At 30.9% G+C, this 22,423-nt stretch overlaps 1 protein-coding gene across 5 annotated transcripts in view; it reads right to left on the reverse strand.

The window, feature by feature from the left end:
- The window catches only part of LOC118198806 (endothelial cell-selective adhesion molecule-like), an 847,091-nt gene that overhangs the window by 611,650 nt on the left and 213,018 nt on the right, over positions 1-22,423 (reverse strand). For all 5 annotated transcript variants that reach the window (XM_085817476.1, XM_085817472.1, XM_085817474.1 and 2 more), the window contains one exon: positions 1,260-1,322. The gene's annotated coding sequence lies outside the window, so the exon portion shown is untranslated. The remainder of the gene's footprint in view (positions 1-1,259; positions 1,323-22,423) is intronic.

Here is a 22,423-nt window from a genome sequence, read left to right on the forward strand (position 1 = left end):
AAAATAATAACTTACTTAGAGAACTAACACAATTTCATTAATATGATTCACTTACGCTTTCTATCTTTTAAAGCCCTGATACAAAATTAATCATGCAAAAGACAGTTAAAAAATTAAAGCTTTCTACAAAAATCATAAAAGAGTTTCTTTTGAGGAAACTAATTAGTAATTTAGACGCAAGACTTATATTTCAATAGCAAACTATCCTAAGTTAATGAAAATACACATAATGATGACTAGTTTCGCGAGTTAATTATGCAACTAATGTAACTCTTACACCCTAAAGGTAATGCTAAGAATAAAGACCAAAAGAATACTTTGCATTAATTTTTGAAAAGCAAGCGAATCGCGAAATTATTTTTTTCGGGGGGGGGGGCTAAAAAAGGAATGTGTCTCAGACACTAGAGACTTACGAAATGAATTTTTTTCAAAAAAGGTCCCTTCTCTGTTCAAAACACTTATGAAGATCAGAGTTGCATTTAAATATCTCTTTATATGTATTTTCATTTTATAACGTCGTAGTGCATTAATGGAAGTAAAACTCACTTAACTAATCGTAAAGTTAAGTGAGTAATAAAATAAGCAAACAATAATGCTTATTTTATTACTCACTTAACTTTACGATTTTCAAATTTTAAATGATGTCTTCAAAACGGAAAATATTAATAACATTGCCATTTTTATGGCTAAATCTTTTCACGAATATTAATCTTTATAACGAAAAACAATTTTATTTTACGTTATACTTAAAATCTTCGAACCTTTAATTAGAAAATTTTACTAAAGTCTCTATTAGGATTAACAGTTTTACATTCTTACGTTATTTAAAATAGATATGATACTTTATTTTAGAAAGTAGAGAGGTTTTAAAATATGTAATGGAATAAAATATTTTATATTAAAATATGCAATTTATTCAAGTGTTCCAGCTATTATAAGGTCCACCCCTTTTTATTCCAAAAGTTCAAAAATGAGCCTAACGGAACTCCTTTCTCTTCCGCACAATATAATATAATCTATGCTGTGTATCCCGTATAAAAACGCAGGAAGTATTCATTATAGTGAAACAGCGTTGGTCAAACGTGAATTAACAAATTCGTTTTATCTTAAAATCGATTTGTCGCGATATATTTTTCAGAAATTATTTTATTATGCAAAAATATTTCAGATATTAACTCGATAAGGAAAAGAATAATCATTGCTATTTTTCTCAAAATTAATTACAAAAAGAAATAGGATGATAAAGCTTGTTTACTTACTGCAATCCAAACTACGATGTATCTCTAAGTGATCAAATATCTTACTGGTAACTATAATGAAACCTGCAAGAAAATTTTAAATAAAATGAATTTTTAATAATCAATGTAATTTAGTGCAAAAATATCATTCAAAAGTGAAACAAATATGATAAAATTTATTGAAAATAAACAAATGTTATTTTAATTAAAATGGAATAAACATAATCAAATAACATATTTTTGATATACAGTGTAAGTAATTTTATAATTATGAAATCGTGAGACATTTATATTATCAAAGTAAAATGCTACATACACAGCCAAAAATAAGTAATGGTCACATATTAACCGTAAAAATATTAACGGCATATTTTAACTGCTGAATATTTTTGTCTCATTCTTACCTGATACAAAAATTAAAACTATTTACAATTTTATTGTTTCTAATTTCGCGTGAATACGGACACCTATGTGATAATTGAATATAGGAGAAATTTTATTCTTTCGGTATCAAACAAAAACACTTTTAAAAATAAAAAAAGGAACAAAAAAAGTACTAAAGATTTTAAGGGTAGAAATACATACATGGAAATAACTAAAATAATTTCCAATAAAAATATATGTATAAATTATAATTGATGAATTTAGGTGAAAATAACCCCCCGAATAACAATTATTGGAGAAGTTAAACAACAAGAATCAGCGTAATGTTTGTAAATTTTGCAGGACTAGTTTCGAAGGTTTAAATACAGAAAAGCTCCTTCAGCTGCCTAACTGCAAAAATTTACAAACATACTCTGCTTCTTGTTGTTTAACTTCTCCAATAAGTGATGAACACTAGTGAAAAAATCAAACATTTCGGTAGTTAAGAACTTCACATAATCCAAGTTTTATATGAATCAGATAAAACATTTTTGAGTATACGTTACTCTAGAATATTGGTATAGTAATTTATTTAGAAAGGAGGAGGAGAAAAATAACAAATTGCGCATTTATATTGGAGAGAAACAGAAATAGGGGCTTTAATCCAATATGAAAATTCCAAAGACCAAGCATAAGTCATTCGAATACTCACATTGAATCACTTTTGGAGAACATTTTAAAGAAGCCTTGTAAGAATTTCTTAGAAATATTATTCATATTTGACTCTTTCATATTTTATTCGCTAGCAATTATAAATAGTACTATTTCAGCAGAAAGTACAAAGTTTACTTTAAAAAAGTATTTTGGGAAATATGTTCATAAATAAAATAAAAAACAACAATTAAAAGTGTTATAACACATTAAATACATTTATTTTTCAAAACTCGAAAAGTAAAGATATTGGAATGCAACGCTTTCACTCATATAAAACCAAAATTCGCAAAAATAACAATTCGAAAGAGAAATTAGTTAAAATAATATATTCTTCACATTATTTTATAATTATTCCTATATAACAGACGAGAAATATTAAAGTCCTAAAATAAACTCAATTTGTGTCATATTCTTAAATTTATTGAAACAATGCTGAATCAAATCCTTTCGACAGTAAGTTTCTTTCTAATTTTGAAAGAAAATACGTAAAATAATAATTGTGAAAGGGGATAATATTCAAAACTCTTGAGATAAAGTTATTTAATAAAACTAAAGTATATTGCGCAAACGTTCATGATTTATGAAGAAAAACAAAAATACCACAAAACTGTGTCGTCAGTGTAAACTCTTTTCTCATAAAGCATATTGTTTAATATGAATTAAAGTTTAATGACTATGAAAGATTTCAGATTTTGTGGAGAGATCGTAATTTAAAAAACTTAAGGTCATATTTTGTCACTGGTGTTTTATTAACTTTTCAATTGTCAGAGCTAGTGAAGTGTGCTGGTATTAATTCTTCCATTTTGTTGTTAAATAGTGTTGTTGCTGTCACTGGGACGTATCTCACTTGTCTGAGAGTAACATCAAAACAAGCCCACGAATTCATCGTGGCAAGAAGTTCAAGATTGCCACTGTCGTTGGCAAGAGCCTTGAGCATCATACAGGTGACAGTACGACTTAGTAGACTTCCTTCCCCAATTTTGATGGATAGAATCCCGCCAGAGACGGGGGCGACGGTCTTCCACCCCTCTTCCCTTACCCACAACCTCTCGAGAGAACTTCTGGCTAGGAGCATATTTAGAGTGACCCCCATGCCTCGCAGACACTATATATTTACAATCATCCATGCCTCCTCCAGTATTTGAACCCTGGCTCTTTGGTATGGCAGCCAGCATCACTAACCATTATCCGGTTGAGCAAGGTTGTTAAACAGTAAACCACGTCATGTCGACCAATTTTATCAAAATAACTTGACGCGCGACACGCATCAACAAACAAGTTATAACTTCATATTCCTGTTACTACATTAATAGCATTACAGAAATTGTCGGTTTGGTTAATTAATGAAGGCGAAACATTTTAAAGTCAATGGGCAGGATGTCTTCATAGAAGACGTTCCAAATGAACCTTAACTCACTTCTGTTTTACAAATGGTAAAAATCATATATAATCCCATGAAATGAAATCGTCGGCTGGAATTTGATCTTGAATGCTCGTCAGTCTTATCCATTTGGCCAGTTGTGGATTCCGTGATGGGAATGGTAACTCATGCAGCTCATATCTTCCCTTTCAAGAGATGAGGTAATCACAAGCAACAAATTTAAAATGAAGAATAGTTCTGTATCTTCTGAAATATTAGTTTGTGGGTCTTATGTTAACAAATCCATGACAGTTTGAATTTTTTCCTTAAAATAATTGCATGTGATATCTTACATCAGTATCATTAGATTAAATAGTGTCTTGTTTTTTTTTTTTTTTTTTTTTTTTTTTTTTTTTTAAACTCTAGCTATATACACTGCAACAGATAAATCATTGAATTCTTTTCTACTAGTATAATCAGAACTATATCGTTGGTAAAAACAGCAAGAAAATGCTAATTAAACAAGTTTCTACTTTCGGTTCTTATAAGAGGCAAGACGTTTATCGTTAATGTTAGTAGAGTTATTTTTGTTTATTTAAGACAAATTTCACGATATGACTCTAAATATATCCTGTTTAGTGGATATTCTAGTGTTCACTTGCACTTTTGTTATTATTTTTATAAGTATTCTCCCCCTGCATGCCTTATTTTTAAGTACATAAGCATGTGACTGTAATCCAAAGCAACTACTACTTCGAAAAGTTTCAAATAGATGTCTGAATTACATCATCATTCATCATTTCATATCATGGGGGAAAAAGCTTATTCAAGATACTTAAAGTTTTCATATACTCCTATTTCGATACTTTATACTTTCTAGCATCTATTTGTCTCATCATTAATCTTTATTTATTTGATCATATAATAATACTTGAAGTAAAGTGCGTCTTGCTTAAAAAGCGGAATACTAAATTCAAAGAGAGCGTACCATTTCATATCGGAAAATGATGAAAAAGTAATAAACTGTTACATATGGAAAGACGATTAAAGTGGAACTGCGGATAATGCATCAAAATGTATTATCAATACTCATTTGTTATTTGGGAATTTGAATATGTAAATTTTAAAACTTAAAATGCTTACAGGCTTCAGTTCAAACCAAGCAATTTCAAAGATAATTCCGAATGAGAGTTTCAACCTGCATATCTGAACTTTGATTCTGAAAAATAAAAGTTTAACGAAATGAATTTACCATAAAGATAATTAGTATGCGATAAACATTTTTGTTTCGATTACTTAAAAATCTTATGTTATTGACAATGTAAGTTGAAATTTTTCTAAAAAGAGTACATTTTTTTTATTTGTGGGAATAACAAGGGAAGAATGCAGGGCGATACCTAAAACAAGGCGCACTCTTTGTTCCGAAAAACGTTTTTTATATTTCGGTTTGGAATGTATATATAATATTTCAGGGCTTCACAAATATTTTTTATGTTTTCGATTCATGACATGTATATATAAAAATTAATTCTTCTTGAAAATGTATAAAGTTTTATTAAAATGCGAAGAAATTCTAAATTATGAACTCATGCTATTCTTTCTAATTTTTAAAAAACATACAGATAACTTCTATTCCGTGCACATTTGTTTTCTGTTTTATGTAGATAAAGATATAATACATAATAAATTGTTTTATATATTTTTAACTAAATGATTGCAATTCTTTAGATACGCGCATCAAACTCTATTACAATTAATCACTTAAGTGTAACATTTTATTATTTTTAATCTAGATATGCATGCACTTTACTTGCAAATTTTCTGTCTAACTTACTTGCAAATTTTCTGTCTAACGTAATTTGATCGGAAAATTCTACTTCGTAATTTATTGCATTTGTTTTCTAATACACTTTTATTTTACGATGACACTAAAAATTTCTTGCAATTTTTTTAGATTAAATGAATTCCATAATTAAGTTTCATTTGTGACTAATAATCGTTCTCTCTTCAGAAATACAAATGCATTTGAAATTATATTTCAGTTACACACACACAAACATATATATATAAACATACACATACACACACACCGGGTGAACCCAAAAGTCCGTTAATATGCGAAATGCAGATGCAGAGGTAAAAACTAGCACACATGCTTGAAATCTCATGGGGTTTTATTGAAAGAAAAAGTGTTAAATGGCCAACAGATGGCGCTTCATATGATAATAAAAGCAATAATTAGCGTAACAACTGATTTTCGCCAAGACTATGTTATTTATAACAAATGCTCAACATACAGGCCGTCATTCATCAACAATACCTTAGTCGAGTGACAATGTTGTGAACAGCATTATATAGCATATCTGATATCTGTAGTTATGGTAAGAAACTGCCGTCTTTTAACGTATTGTCTTTTAGGATTCCCAATGAGGTCGGACCATCTCAGCAGACTCTCGATTTCAGGTAACCCCGCAGCCAATAATCCCATGGATTGAGATCGGAGGACTTGATAGGCCAAGTATGACGGAAGTGACGGCTCAGCAAGGGATTCTCACCAAACGATGTGTGCAAGAGCCCTTTCACAAGTGTAGCAGGATGGGGTGGAGCCCCACCTAACATAAACGTCACAGTAAAGATGAAAAATATGCAACGCTTTCACCAGGCATCGAAACACCGACCTCTGGAATACGCGCCCAGCGTGCAGATCACCACACCACGAAGACATGCCAAGAAGGTGGGAGAAATACCATATAATGAAGGGACTGATTCCCTTTCTCACTATAGCTCATTTCAAGGCAATCTGCTTGACTGCAAGGCAACGGAGCCCCTGTTCTCTGGCGTATAATAATAATATAGCTCATTTCATACAAGATTCTCATCTGCCTTCATTGATATTTTGCTGCCCAGTTTTGTTGGAGTTTTTTGGAAATTTGTTTTCTTTCAATAAAACTTCATGTCATTTTAAGCAGGTGTATCAATTTTTACCTTTTTATTAACATTATTTCGGGAATTAAGGAATTTTCAAATGCTAAAGGACTTTTGGGTCAGCCGGTAGTCAATATATTAATTAAACTTTGAATATATATTTATGATATTTAGTGCATTTATTTTATACGCGATTTGTGAATGCCTGGCATTAAACTGAATACTTATCTTTCGGCTTTTATTTAGCATAAAGGTATAATACCACTCTTCAAAAGTGTGGTATTGTTACAAAACAGGAAACCGTTAATTAAAAAGTGTAATGTAATCAAGGATAATTATATTTGAAAAAGGATAGTATTGATAAATATTCAGAAGCAAAGATTTTACCTGTACAGTTTAAAGAAAAAAGAAGATAGCTCTTTATTAAAACATACAGTAAAAAACGTAGAATCACAATGCACTGCACAGAGAATTCTTTTTAAATTTAGTATTTATTTTTAAGTAATCTAGGAAACTTATAAGTAAGATCTGATATAATTTGAATCTGGTGATTCAGTTTTATTCTGAGAGTATGTGTACTTCTGAGTTTTATTCTGAGAGTATGAGTATACATGCTCAGCCAACAGTTAGCCAATTCGAGCTTACAGAAGCCAACAGCTATGGCTTCTGTAAGCACGCATTATTAAATTAATTATTAAGTATTATTGGTTATTAAATTAATGAAAGTGAATTAGCCTAAAGGCTTCACAACTGAAATAACGTGCAAGCTGTCTATGATCTAAAGTAGGCATAACAACACAATGCCACAGAATATTATAAGTAAGGGAATCAAATTAGCAACGTGGGCTTCATACAGGTAGAACACGCTCTAATTCTACCCTCTACAACCTTCCTTTAAGTAGTTTCTTCTTCCTACCTCATTTGAATATCACGCGAGATAGAAATTCACATACTGGAAGCAGGAAAATGGAAACTATGGAGCTAGGACAGTGAATTATCATAAAATAACAGGTCAAAAAATTAATCGTGAAATAACTTAAATTTACACTAATTTTATGTACTATAATTGTTAATCATGTTTATGACATTCTTGATTATCAGCAACCTTCAACAGTATTGTAATAATTTCTGTAATAATATTCAACATGCTGTGAAGAAAAGCGTAATAATATTGAGAAACAATTCTGAAAATGATAAAAATTTTATGTATCAGATTTTAAATTCTCAATAAATAGTCAATTGTAAATAGAATTTACTGTGTACTCTGAATATTTAATTTTGATCATAAGCAAGGTTTTAAAAATAACTTTCATTTATTTTTCTGGGTTTCATAACTTTTAAAAGTATAATTTCGAATTTTCATAAACACAAAGAAAATTCTAACTTGAAATACCTTATAATACGTGGATCATATATGAGAAATAAATTTGCAAATTTACTTGTTAAATTTACTTTCTGCTTTGTAATGTCTTTCCAATACTTCTCATCTCCAAGGAATTTTATTTTAACTAAAATCTTGTAATTTCTTCCGATTTTAACCGATTTTCAGATCTAACATTTAAGTAACAAAAAATAGAGAATAGAATTTTGGGAAAAGCAAAGAATGATTCAAAAATTAGAATGAAACATTCAGATTAAAGATAATTTCGCCGCTTGAGAATAAACATGAATGCAAGCTCTTAACCAACGTGTTTGTTAAACAAAGCATTTGCTTTTACAACTTTACAGAAAGGATTTACTTTGCCGCTACCATTCATTTTACAAATTCTGGGCATAAATAATCCATCGAAAACAATATACTTGCATTATTCCTGCCTTTTATCTACATTTTGCATTTTATTTTTTATAAATATTTGATGAAAGAATGTTTTTTCTTGTAAATATCAGAAAACATATCTTAGATATTGAAAGTATTTTGGGTTGAAAGGTTTGTAAGGGATTAAAACCACTGAAATGGAATGCATAAAGGAAGCCCTTAGGGACACTCTCAAGACCCATTCACCATTCACATTTTATCTTTCCCTTTCTTCCAAAACGCTACAAGCTGGAGAATTTCTGCATTGCTGATCGATTGTTTCTTCTTCAAAGTCTTTCCACTATTTTACTGACCCTGAAAGGCAATAGAACTGCTTTATAAAATGCATATAGCTTGCTGCAAACTCGCAAAGACATGGGGAGCGATGACAGACAGAGAAACGAGTTTAATAATGAATTTTAATAATGGATTTTACCAATCAATAGGTAAATTAATTTATCAGGTTGTCAAGGCTATCATATCATTTAAGTTCTTATCACTTTCAAGCAAAAAAAAAAAATAAAAATAAAAATAAAATAAAAAAAAAAAAAACTATCTAAAATGTGTAATGTTGTAGATAGTATTCAGGTACTTCCACTGGAAGTAGTAGCTTCTTTTTTTTTTTCTTAACAAAAGTAGCGATTTCTAAAAAGAGTATTTTTTAAAAATTATTTCTTTTATTTTCCTTAGAGAAGTCAGTTACTCACAGGTGCAGCTTTCCAGGAGTTTTCACTGTTGAGTTGACCCCTTAACGTTCTGTTATACGAGGAATAGTAATGCTTATTCTTGAGAGCAGTTACCCTGTAGAAACTCACTTCATTATTTTCATTCACTCCAAAAATCGGTGTATCTTCATTAGAGGTGCGCATTTTTTTTTTATTTTTGACTTAAAGCACAATCCATATTTCTTTAAAACGCTAAGCCCGAGGATGCATATATCGAACGCTTCCATATCATCGACATAGAATGTGTACTCATATACCGGAATGCAAACTTGACGTGGGCATTCATTTTTCCAGACACTATATTTTCCAGACCATTATATTTTCCCTTTATTCATATTTTGCACATTTGAGGAAGAAGCCCTATACAGAAAGTGGTCATTCAAAACCCTGGCATTAACAGCTTCGAGAATGATAATATTTGTTTCAGTGTCTACTCTCAAACTATCAAGAAGTCCCATTTATTTCTCATATTTTATTTCTTTTTTCCCCTGTATTTATGCATTCTATAGGTTGACATTCCGAAATCAACAAAACAACACTTCCATATCAGAAGCAAACACACATATGTATAAAAGAAGATGTGGCCACAAATAGAAAAGGGGAATTAAATATTCACACATATACACATACAGCATTTAGATACAGTATTATGTATACTGACCTGATTTTAAAAATATGCTAACCATCGCTTGTAATTAACCAGTTATTTTATGTTTTGGATCTTTACTGTCATTTCTTCCTTCCGTTTTACCGCCAGGATACAAATTATTTCGCAAGTATTTATTGTAAGATTTGCAGATTGTAAGATAGAGCTTGTTCTGTCTCTCGAGGCCACATTATCAGCGTGGACTCGGCTTTGCTTCAAACGCTATGTAGAGTCATTAGATATTTTTGAAGCAAGAGTATATGAAATATGAGCAATGACCTCGCCTAGAGACTCGAACCTGGACCTCTCGAACACGGGCCGAATGTGCTATCTTTGCACCGCAAATGCATGCAGAAAGGAGAGAGAATATATCTTATATAGTCCCCCTTTAAAGGGCGACTGGGGATTAGGAGACTCAGTCGCCAAATCCTGGTGGTAAAGAATCATAATCAACGACCTCTTAGTTCAGGCGCCACTTTAGAGTCATTAGTATTTTTTTTGATGCTGAAGAAGTGAAAAATGAGCAATTTCCTCACCGGGATTTGAATTGGACCTCTCGAATACTCGCCGATTGTACTACCGTTACACTACGAATGAATGCAGAAAGGAGGGAGAGCATGGCTTTTATGTTCCCCCTTTTAAAGGATTAGGTGACCCACTTGCCGCATCCTAGCGGTGAAGCATCATTATACACCAAATTTTAGTTCGGGCTCCATTGTAGAGACATTAGATATTTTTGATACGGGAGACGTGAAAAATGAGCAATGCCCTTGCCGGAACTTGAACCTAGACCTTTTGAATAGGCGCCTAGTGTGCTACCGTTACACCACGAAGGCATGCAGAAAGGAGGGAGAAATACCTTCTAAAACTATATCAGATAAGATCTATAGTCTTCATCGTTGCATTAGAATTGCCAACACTGAATCTCCACTTCGGTTAAATTTCTGCCAACGGGGAGTTAAATTGATTGTGTGGTCTTCTTCTAGCTTAATTGAAATTATAGTTATATTTGACTGTTACTTTAAACTGTTACCTAGAAAATTAAGTTTCTAAACCAGAACACATGTTACAGAAGACAGTCTTTATTAAAGTTAAGAAACCCGTATTCTAAAAGAAATTTTAATTACGAAAAAGGCAATTATTATAAATACACATATTTTACGTCTCTTCAAACATCATTAATCTGCATGATTGTAGAAGTATGCAAAAAATTAACTAAAGTTTAAAAACAATGAATAAGGATAAGGAGACCACATATTTTATGCATATTATCTAAAATTTAATTAGAAAAATATTCTTGTCCACTAATCACGAAAGAAGCCCACCGCTGTGTTCATTTAAGATTAATTTTTCGTTTTTAAAATTTTTGTAGAAATAAAAATATTTTCAATGTTGTTAATTTTATTTTGACAAAATGATATACGATGACTATGCAAGCATTTTAACAAACATTTTAGATAATAAATTATAGCTTTAGAAATGTATGAATTATACGATAATATGTTGTGATATGCTATGTAAATAACATATTAAGTATTATGTTTTAATGTAATTTTTCATTTAGTTTTCTGCTGTTAATAATTCAAGAAACATCTTTAACTGACAAATTAAACTTTTTAAAGCCTTTAACCTTTGTAGAAGTCTGTCGGCTTTAGCCAATAATTTTAATCGTTTCAGATGAGTTTCAAGGTGTTACTTCTTAATTTTTTATATTTTTATTTTTCGTGAGCGTTGAATTTATTTATGTTTGCAATTATTCCGTATTCTTATCTTATACATTTATTTAGTTTCATTTCAGCAATTTCAACATTTATCAAAGTCTATTGGCTTTAGCAAATAATTTTAATCATTTTAGGATGTATTCCAAGGTGTTAATTCTTAATTTTTTATCTTTTTATCTTTTGTTAGTGTTGAATTTATTTATCTTCCAAATTATTCCGTATTCCTCTTTTATATATTTATTTAGTTTCATTTCAGCGATGGGGCTACAATAAATGGGCACAATGTAATACTTTGAAAGGATGGAAGCCCACTCCTAGATCCTTCAACGAGCGTCAAGAGCTTGTCTAAAATAAATCCTATACAGGATGAATCTCGCCCAATTAGAACCCTGAGGTTTCTCTTGAAAAGCTTTAACCTGTAGTTTGGAGGATAAACCTCAAAGATAATTACGTAATTTACTCTCAGGAGTATGTCCCACCTAAGTGAGGTTATAGTATATATCAAATGAATTAATTTAATACTGACTCCTCAACAGGTCAGTTATGTTTAAGCTCCTTGTTTCGAGTATATCCCGATGTTGGACTTAAATGTTGTTTGCAAAATGTGCTAAAGCGAGTTAGTCTTAGTTCCTGGCTCTGTTTAGATCACATTAATCGTCGAATAACTGAGTTAGGGATTTCTTGCAAAGCAATTAGCAAGAGATGATTTTGAAATTACGAATTTCATCATGAACCAGAAAAAGTAAGTCGAATATGGAAGAAGATAGGAGAATACAACTAAAGTAATAACTTCGAAGGGAAAGTGGAACTTGCCATGTGATCTTTTGAATTTTAACTTTTATACATGAAATATATCTTTAATATTTCTTTAGTGAAGGTATAAGGTTATTATTTAAATTATCCAGTTACTCATATCGTCAACCTTTACTATAACTTCTTTCTGTTTTTGAACCATAAATGATTTAAAGAGTTTTTAAGCTGAGATGTTTGGATTGTAAGTCAGAGCGCGTTTCTGCTTCTCGAAGCCATATTACTTAGTTTCAACTGTAATATTTCTAAAATACTTTGCCTTATAGTTGCCATGATTTAAATTGTTACGCCGGTGAGAAGTTCTGAGCCAATCTAAAGTTAATTGTGTAATCTTTAACTGTGTAATCTTTAATCTTTTTAAATTCTTAATTTGAGTGCTAGTTTAAGTTGCATCGCCACGAGTGGTGGCACACCCTGTGAGCACGAGAAAATGCGTTTATGCTCTACGTTCTGTTAAATAAAAGGTTTTTCTAAACCTTTTCAGGACTTTGTAGCTAATTTCATACACATCAATAATTCGTTTAATGTCTCCTAGAAGTTTGATGCAAGTTTTTGCTACCAAAGAAAGTCAACTCTATAAAGTAAATCATGCAACATATGAATGCATGCAAATTCATCTAATATGAAACATCTCGAAGTTTACGAACCTAGCTTTACTAAAATTTTAAACAGCATAAAATTCTAAGGGAAAGCAGATCAGCTACGTAAATTTCAAATGAAGAAGGAATTTAGACATGATGAATAAAAACATTTATCTAAATTTCTGGAATTTGACTAAATGATGTACCCACAATGCACCCGGTTTAAAAATGTATCCCGATCTAATTATATATCCGAGGAAAATTTATATGATAACGCAATTCGTTCAGTGTCGTCAGGAATTTACTAACTTGCAAATAAGTGCAAACCAAGAGCTCTTTTAAGCATACAACTTTGTTTTCATGAAAACTATAACCAGAAATGTATTCATCTAAATAATTACCTTTTCGCGTCAAATTCATCAGGAACACAGGATGTAAGTTCTCATCACTAACAGTACAGATCCTGCGTCTTGATTAATTTTTCTTATTCTACCGTTATGCCTTACAGTAGTTTTATTAAGTCCCTAATTTGACAGGTTTAAGTCATAATATCTTGTGTATGTACTGCTACCCAATTCTATGTGTAATGAAAATATCTCTGATCTTCATTGCCTGCTGAAAAGATTTGTATAACAGCAACAACTGTAACTTGAAAATTCAGAGCACTCGGAACAAGATCAAATGTGGTTGGAAGATGCCAAAAGGAGAATAATTCGATAATCGAGTAACGTATAATGAAAATTTTGAATATTAATGATTTTTTACAATCCAATCATTTAAACACGTTTAATAGCTTTTGAATAATAGTTCTTTAAATAGCAGCATTCTTCTCGAATACATTTTTCAAATGCAATGTATCGTAAAATTTTCATTTTTTGTGATTAAGAGAATGAAACTATATTTAATCATATACATAAAAAAATATGTTACGTAATCGTATTTATTTAGAAGAGAGATCTAAATTACAGAGTATTGCTAAAAGTAATTCTCGTTTGTTTAAAAATTTTGAAACTTTGCCAGCTGCAGTATCATAAACTAAGGAAGGAATTAAGGGAGTTTAATTTTACTCTTGAAATTTGAGCATACTCTTCTGTACAGTTTGACACCCAGACTCTTCTGAGGGTAATTATGTATAACACTTATAATCAGCTTTTGAGAATTAATCTATTTCTTCAAAGGATGCCATTAATTACAACGAGAAGGGTGATTTCATTTGTCTACTAGAAGTCAAGTTTTCGGTAAGAGCTTTACATAACAATGAGTTTTGTCTTAGAAATGGGAAAGTTGGCTTAATGCCATGCTTAAGGTGCTAATGGATAATCAGAAAGAACACTTTTTCCAAAACTTATACTTTAATCATTCTCAGTATTTAAGATTACTCAGCTTTCTCAGTTCTCGGGGGAAAATGTACACTGATTTCTCAAAATTTCCAAAAAATATTTGAGAATTTAATTGGCAATAAAATGAATGATTTTATAAGATTATTACTTAAGTTAGCCAGCTGTTTATAATTCCAGCCATTTGCTCACCAGAAATGTAAATGGATTGGGTAGTATAAAAGCTGAGGTTTGAGTGCGTGTTTCTGCCCGTTGTGGCCACGTTGCGTTGTCCTGCCAGCTGTCATAAGTTTGTAATTTATTCCGTTTTGCGTTATTCTGCCGATCTGTTAATTGTCACTCTAGTTAGAGTTTTGAGCCAACTTAAATTTTAGAAAAATGAATAGGTGCATTTGAAAGCATACTCGAAGCTCAAGTGAAAAATGCTTAAATATATGTTTTCTGTTAAATGCTTAGCTAGTAAAAAAAGAATTTCTAAGCGAGCTTCACTTTCCTTAGCCGTTTGGGACGCTTTTGTTATCATCCAAACATTTAGTTTCATTTTGTCTTCTTTTATGCGATAGCTTTTGAAGAATATAAATAACGACATTGACGATACTTATAAACATTGTATGAAAGCTGCTCTGCAAAAGATACAAATTTCATTAGCAAGTTACCCATGATAAGTTGTAAAATCCTATTTTTTACACACAATTTAAGTCCCTTTGTTGTATCTATTAAAGTATATTAATTTAGAAGCTCCATTAAAAATGGAAATGATTCATCGGTTTCTAATATTACACGGTTAGCAATGATTCGTCAATTCCCGATAACGTTGTTTTATTTGAGGAAGAATGCATCCATTTTTACTAAGAATATGCATATTTGTATTACATATTTATATTAAAATTGTGTAAATATTATTTAATATAAAATACTCATCTAATTATAATGTAACTTCTTATAAATGTTTATAAATAATTTTATCAAAATAAAAATTTTTAATTAAGATATCATTTCCTTTTACCTGACATAGCCGCCTTAGACACTCTACATGATTCTTTCCCTAATATTTCGAAAGCTCTCTTACGCGTGGTGGTCGCAGATCCCCTTGGTTATTAAAAAAATCTGTACTTGCTGAGCCCTCAAACGTTTTATGTAAGCCCATAAAACTAGATAAGATGAGAGTTTTGAGTTTCTTTCTGGTACCATGAATTTTTAAACCATCTTGCAATGGGGAATGAGACCTGAATTTCGTACAAATCACCGAACTCCAAGCGCCATTTAATGGAGTGTCATCATACAAATTCTCCTTCGAAACCCAGAGAGTGAAAGACAAATCTGACCAGGAAGAAATTTACAGTAACTGTTTTGGGATCGCTTTTTGATTTCAGGCTCAGATGGAAGACAGTAAGGTTGGGAGCTTAATGTGAAAAATCTTCAAAGACTTTAATATATTATAAGACATTTTACATTAATTAGTCAATTATTATGATTTAAACTTTTACTATAACTTCTGCTTTACGCTGCCCTCACCAGAATGCATATCAGTTGTGTATTTAAGCTGAAAATTTGAATATTTAGAGTTGAGCTTCTGGCAGCCTCGTCTTCCCTTACGTTATTGGCCAGGTCTACCTAGATTTTTTACGTATTTAACATTTTACTATCTGGCGTTTAAAATACGCGGCTGATTCACTATAACGTTCGATTTCATAAACCTGGAGTAAGCAAACTGCAGCAATACAAATGGAACGTTTTCGGACGTCCGCTTAAGGGTCCCGACTCAGTGGCAGTGAACTCCCACCTTTTCCAAAAATGGAGGTGTTTTTTGGAAGGAACAAATTTGAAAATGATGAAGAAAGAAGCAGGCGCCAGAGAATAATTGGTGACAGATGAATACAACAGCGCAATTTAGAAACTTGTAGCACATTATGACAACTGCTTCAATAGTATTGGCAGTTGCATTCAGAAATATAATTTTATCCAGCATTAAATATGTACAGAATTACGTTGTTATATCTTTTATTTTAGTTGAGTAATGATTAAACTTTTTTATTTTCTGGACAAGACACATAAATTTGTTATATCTCACTTCCGGCTTGAAAAAAGGAAGAAGCTTACAATAAATTTTCCTATAATAAGGAATTTCATAATTAACTCTTATCGCATAATTCGTATATAATGTTAATGTCGTACATCTGGTTAATACTAAAATTTACAAACTGGAACATGAAAAACCATTACGGATAAAATTGAATAAAACATGAATCCTCTTGAATTGGGAAAACGCATTCTTGGTCTTGCTTGCTACTCGATAATTGCTTACAGCTCTTTATTAACTTATAATGCAGTGATGTAGAAAAGGCACAAATATAATTATCAAGAACAAACGCATATCTTTTTCGCCAGCTTAATGGAGTTTGTCTATGTCAAACATTGTTTCTGTAATGAAATAAAACGCGTTCACTCGACCGTCATTAATGATAAATCTTCATATATTTATGTCATCATCATCTCAATCATTACATGTATATTTATACATATATATATAAGTTTACAAATTTCAAAATTGAGATTCTTAATTAATAAAGCTATGTAGTATAATACGAAATTAGTTAAATAATCATGAAATATTGTTTAAGATGACAGTGGATTTAAAAAAGAAATTACTTATATTTTTGTTTTTTACAAAAGAAATTATGCGCATATACTTTATTACAACATTTTATCAAATATATGTTAAAAATTTTAAATTTTTAAAAATTCAGTTTTCTTAAAAATGGAATTTTTAAATAAAAGCTTAAAATGATGCTCTTTTTACTCGAATTTTCAATGTTTTATCACAGATTTTGCATTAATGTTTTAAAACCCTTTGACAAAAATATTTGGGTATCCGCTTTTCAATCTGACAAACGGGGAGTTTTTAAAAGTAACTGTTTATTTCAATCCTAGTTTTGACATATATATCACATTTTATTAAACGTGGTCACAGTTTAAACTACTTAGCATATTTATATCGAAAAAAGCATACACACACTTACTGCAGCTAATAAAATGAACCTGCCAAATGTCATTCGTTTGTAGCAAAGAAAGAGACGCATGAAGCATTTTAAAGGCCTATGATTTGCGAAAAAATGTGTTTACGGAAAATAATATTTAAGCATTTGCCTCAGACTTACCTTTAACACATCTTCATGAGAAACACTGAAATACTTTTATGTGTGAGTGTTTAAATATTAAACATAATTTCATTCTCATTTGTGTATTTTTAGCCTCATAATATTAAATATAATAGAAATAAATATGTTATCACAATTTGCTATATGATTCGAAATATAGGTAGAAACAATCTAATGTATTGATTATAGCTATCGAAAATGTGAAAACTCACATGCGCCATACATCTTATCTTCATCTGTAATATTAAAATTACTTTTTAAAGTTTTAAAATACTTTTTTTGTTATTTTAGCTTTTCCCCCTAAGAGGAAAGCTTTTTCTTTTTGCTTTTGTTCCGGTGGTGATGAATAAACTTTTCTCCAAAGAATAGAGGCCGCGAGATTGTTTACATTTGTTCTATGCTTATAACATTTACACCTCCAAATATAAACTCAATAACAGTTAATAATACTGGCATTGTTAGCAGAATAATAAAGAATTGCATATACAAATTACAGCACCAGTAAAAACCCTTACCATATATTTGTTTACATTTTTTTTCGAAATTCAAAGGGAATGGTTGTGTTCTTCACATGTTTTAAATGCATTCATTCTATTTGTTTTAAAGTTTTGATATTTTAATATGACTTTTTTCATACGATGCAGTTAAGTATGCGGAATATTGTAAGAGAAGAGAGCTTGGATTTTCGTCCCATTTTTAAATATTTCAGAGTTTACCGTCTACTTAAATTAAAAAATGGTGATTAACTAGCTAACAAGAAGAACCAAAATCAAATTAAATCAAAAATAAAACAACTCAATAAAATAACAAAAATATATATGTGGCTCTGCTGAAAATGTTTCAGCTGCTTCTTGGGAAAAAAATCAAGGAATTTTAAACTGTTGTTATTTTATTGAGTTCTTTTGTTTATATTTCAATATATTTGATTTAACTTTGATTTGTGTTCTTCCTGTCAGCCATCACTTTTTTGATTTAATTATTTTATGTCTTAATATGTATCAAGCATACAGTAAATATATATATATATATATATATATATATACATATATGTATACAAACTCGTACATTTACATGGAGCCAACGGTGTATGTATAAGTACTCACCGAAAGGCGCAATTAAAAATGAGAAATACTCAATTAACTCACCGAAAAGTGCAATTAAAAAGAAATACTCAATGCTTTGAAATAACGATTTCATTTATGAAGATGATCATAGTTAGAAATAAAAAAAAAGTATGTAAACAGAAGAAGAGGAAATTTTTCCTCTGAAAATATACTTTGCGAAATCAATAATTCATGAAAAAAGAAAACGGAAAATTTTCAGTGCGTAAATGTTTGTCTGTCAGACGCTAAAGCCACACTTCATGACTTTCAAAGCTGAAAGTTTGTGTTGGCTGAATGTCAATTCAATTCAGATTTCTACCTGAACTGGCTTAAAAGGCATAGACTATTCATGTCGCAATAGTAGCCTATTGTTGGAACATGCATGGCCTGCAAAATGATTAGATCGATCTGAACTACTAAACATATAATGGAGGGAAAATAGGTATTCAATAATACATTAGGCAAGGGAGAGTTTAGAGTTACAGTAAGGAACACTGCCACGCACTTGCGAAAAAAGGGAGATATTCTGATCATAAAGAGAATGCATTTTGGTCTTTAACATCAAATTATTTTTATTTGGTTTATCATTAAGTACATTTTCAATTACATATACGTAGAGAATGTAGACACAAAATGTTGGCGTATTATTTATCAAAAGGAATCTTCTTTAGGAACAGAATACCTCTGCATTCATACGTTTTAAATAGATAAATTCTGAATGGAACGTATCATATACTTTCCAAAAATAAACCATATAACATTTCAAACTTTAGTCAAATAAAATACAAAATTATGAAATTATTAAAACGGCAGTATAGTTTTTACTTGATAGTTACCGTATTCTTTCCTTATTTGTTTTATTACAATACAACAGGAATACATTATTCTTGGACTATCAGCGCTGAGCGGTAAGAGCTTCTGAATACTGATAGTTTAGTCTAGTGTTTGAGTGCAGGCGAACGAGCTGGTTGTAAGCACGTTTTCGGGCTTTTACCCGTGGGTAACGTGGATACAAGCCAGTTTCCTTTAGAAACTAATCCACGTGCCCTGCCTCTCTTTTCATATAGTACTAATGGCGAAGTGCGTAATAAACAAAACACTTTACTCTTTTGATTTAACATGCTGAAATTTCTGTCATCCGGATATAAGTGACAAAGCTGTTCATTTAATTAGTCAGGCTATGGCTGTATACTATTAAATGGTTCTAATAACATATATGAGTTTACAAATAATTTATTTATATATTTATTATGTTACAAATAATTTATTTACTGAACAGTATTTATAATTACATAAATTCTTCTGAAATTTTTGAAATTATTTAAATAAAGTTGGGATACCTTAGAGAAGTTGATCTCAGAATTTCAATGTTCCAGATTTTCAGAATCAGAAACGTCAAAAATCTAGGAAAGTTCTAGATTTTGGTTTACATCTTTCACAAATTTTGGTCGTACTCGTACTAGAGATATAAAGTCCTTTTTCTTTTCTTTCTTTTTTGTTGAAGCAGAGGACTTAAAAAATGTGCAATGCACTCGAACCCTGGACCTCTCGATTACGCGTCGAGTATGCTTTCAGTTACACCACGAAAGCATGTGGAAAACGAATGTGGAAAGGGTCCTTATCCACTCCCCCTTTCGAAGGCGACTTGGGATTAAGGGACCCAATCGCCAAATCCTGGTGGTGAGGAATTATTGCCCATCACCATTTAGTTCGGGTGCCACTACTTATAGAATCACTATTTTTGTGGGGGAGGCTGGCAATATGAAGAGGTGCAGTGCTCTCCCCGGGTTCTCGAACCTGGATTTCTCGAATACGCGTTGAGTCTGCTTCCATTTACATTACAAAGACATGCTTATAGAGCAGAACCACACTTCCAGGCCGTATGCTAGTGCTCCAGTTGTACCAGAGAACAGCTGATAAAAGGTTGGGCGAAAGATAAAGAAAAAAGGAAATATTTTACTCATATCAAAAATAAAAATTCGACTCGCTAACTTATGTCCGGAATTTGTTTGGTTATTTACCCATACGTTTTACTCTGCGACATGTAACGAGTGCTAGGTAGCATGTTGCATATTTCAAACGAATTTACCCGTAGCTATAGAATATGTTTTACAGAATATGCGTTTTGAACACTGAACTGTTTCAGAGTTAAAATGTTCCTAAATATTGTGTTCTGATTCTTTTATTTGTTTTCAGATTGATAAAGATAAATAATATGAAAATTTTCAATAGAAATAATTACCATGATTTGCAAAGCTAATCAACCTACTGTATGTACTATTTTACTTTTCAATAACCACGTTGAATAATATTCTATGCAACGTGGTTATTGAAAAGTGAAAGTAATATGAAGATAAGAATATGAATACAAGTTACTGTATTTCGCTTAACAAAACATGTTGCCGCCAGATATGAATGAATGTAAATGCATTACATCTGTGTCATATAATCTAAATAATGTCTGTCATCATATATAAATGTAGATTACTTAAATAAAAAAAAGTATAAATAATTGACCTCAGTCTAACTGTAGATTTTCTTTTTATACGATGGATCAGATAGTCCATTTCATTTTCCACTTTCGTATTTCAGAAATATTAGTATATGAAATACTTCATAAATTTAAATTTTCTTCAAGACATTGGAACACCTTAAATTTTGAAAACTCAGATCTATGTCATTGTCCGTAACCAAGCGCTTTATATAGTGGTTATCTTTTGAGAAGAAAGATTGTTTTATTCTGTCAGCTGGTTTTATTTGAATTGCACACTATGAACTTGAAACTCCAACTAAAAAATAGCAATTCAAAAGACTATTTGAAGGAAGTGATATATTATTTGTTTCTGATATTTTAGTGTATCTAACGCACACTAGCTTTTTATTATTTATTATAATACATTCTAAGAATCTGTCGCATAATTAGACACTAAACAAGAGCTTTTAAAACGTGCAAGGTGATACTCGTGTTCTTGTTTAGCATCGTTTTTTAAATTACCTGCATATATCTGATAAGGCACACAGCATGTGTTCTCTTTATATTATTTTATATTGACATTTATGCTTAGAATATTTAGCCGAATAACTTGCACATTTTTACATAAGAAAGCTTTATAAAAATATTTTTTAAAGCTTTTTTATTTAAAAACCTACCTTATTTATCAATATGCAGGAATTGCAAAGAAACTTTTTTAAAAAATGAAATACTATGGAAAATTATCAGTGGTATTGATGGAATCATGGAAAAAGGTCTTTCTTTTCCTCAGTGGTAGAATTGCTTTAGCGTCAGGATTTTCAATCTAATTCGTAACTATAGCATATAAAACGCGAAAAGGAGAAAGCGAAAAAAATGGTTAAAAAATGAGAGTTTGAAAACTATATATTTATTTAAAGAGAGTTCTGAATAGACTATCGCTCACAGAACAGTAGTCCAAGAATAAACATTTATAACAAAATGCTTTCATTAAGACGAACAAAAGGTTTTCATTAGAAACAGCAGAGTGTTTTATAGTTAAATCTTATGAAATTAAGGGATTTCAGCAAACAATAAATCTCTTTCCCTTTTCTAATAACCGATAAAATTTGAATAAAAAATTGAGGATTCCATATTTTAGATAATTTGAATAACTGATTAATTTTTCAGTTGGTAACATTATTCGCCTAATTCTTGTCACTGCAAAGAATCTCCGCTCATAAGAAACTTGGGTCCTGTAGTTCATTGCTATGAATTTAGATTTCGTCTTGCCTTTGAAATGAGATTTAAAATGGAATAGAGCTGTATTTTTGGTATTCTCTAAAAATATTTTTTATTAATTTAAATTGGGCATCTACTGTTATATTAATCTATCGATGTGGCAGTACTAACATCAGTCATTTTTCCAACTCATTTCCGTTCCGAGCCCATCTCTTTGTCTGCGTAATGTCATCAAGCTTGAAGCATGTGTGAAACC

This window comes from Stegodyphus dumicola, chromosome 5 (assembly GCF_044657685.1).
Source record: "Stegodyphus dumicola isolate Sdum_Otavi_A_Nest chromosome 5, ASM4465768v1".
NCBI classification, from domain to species: domain Eukaryota; kingdom Metazoa; phylum Arthropoda; class Arachnida; order Araneae; family Eresidae; genus Stegodyphus; species Stegodyphus dumicola.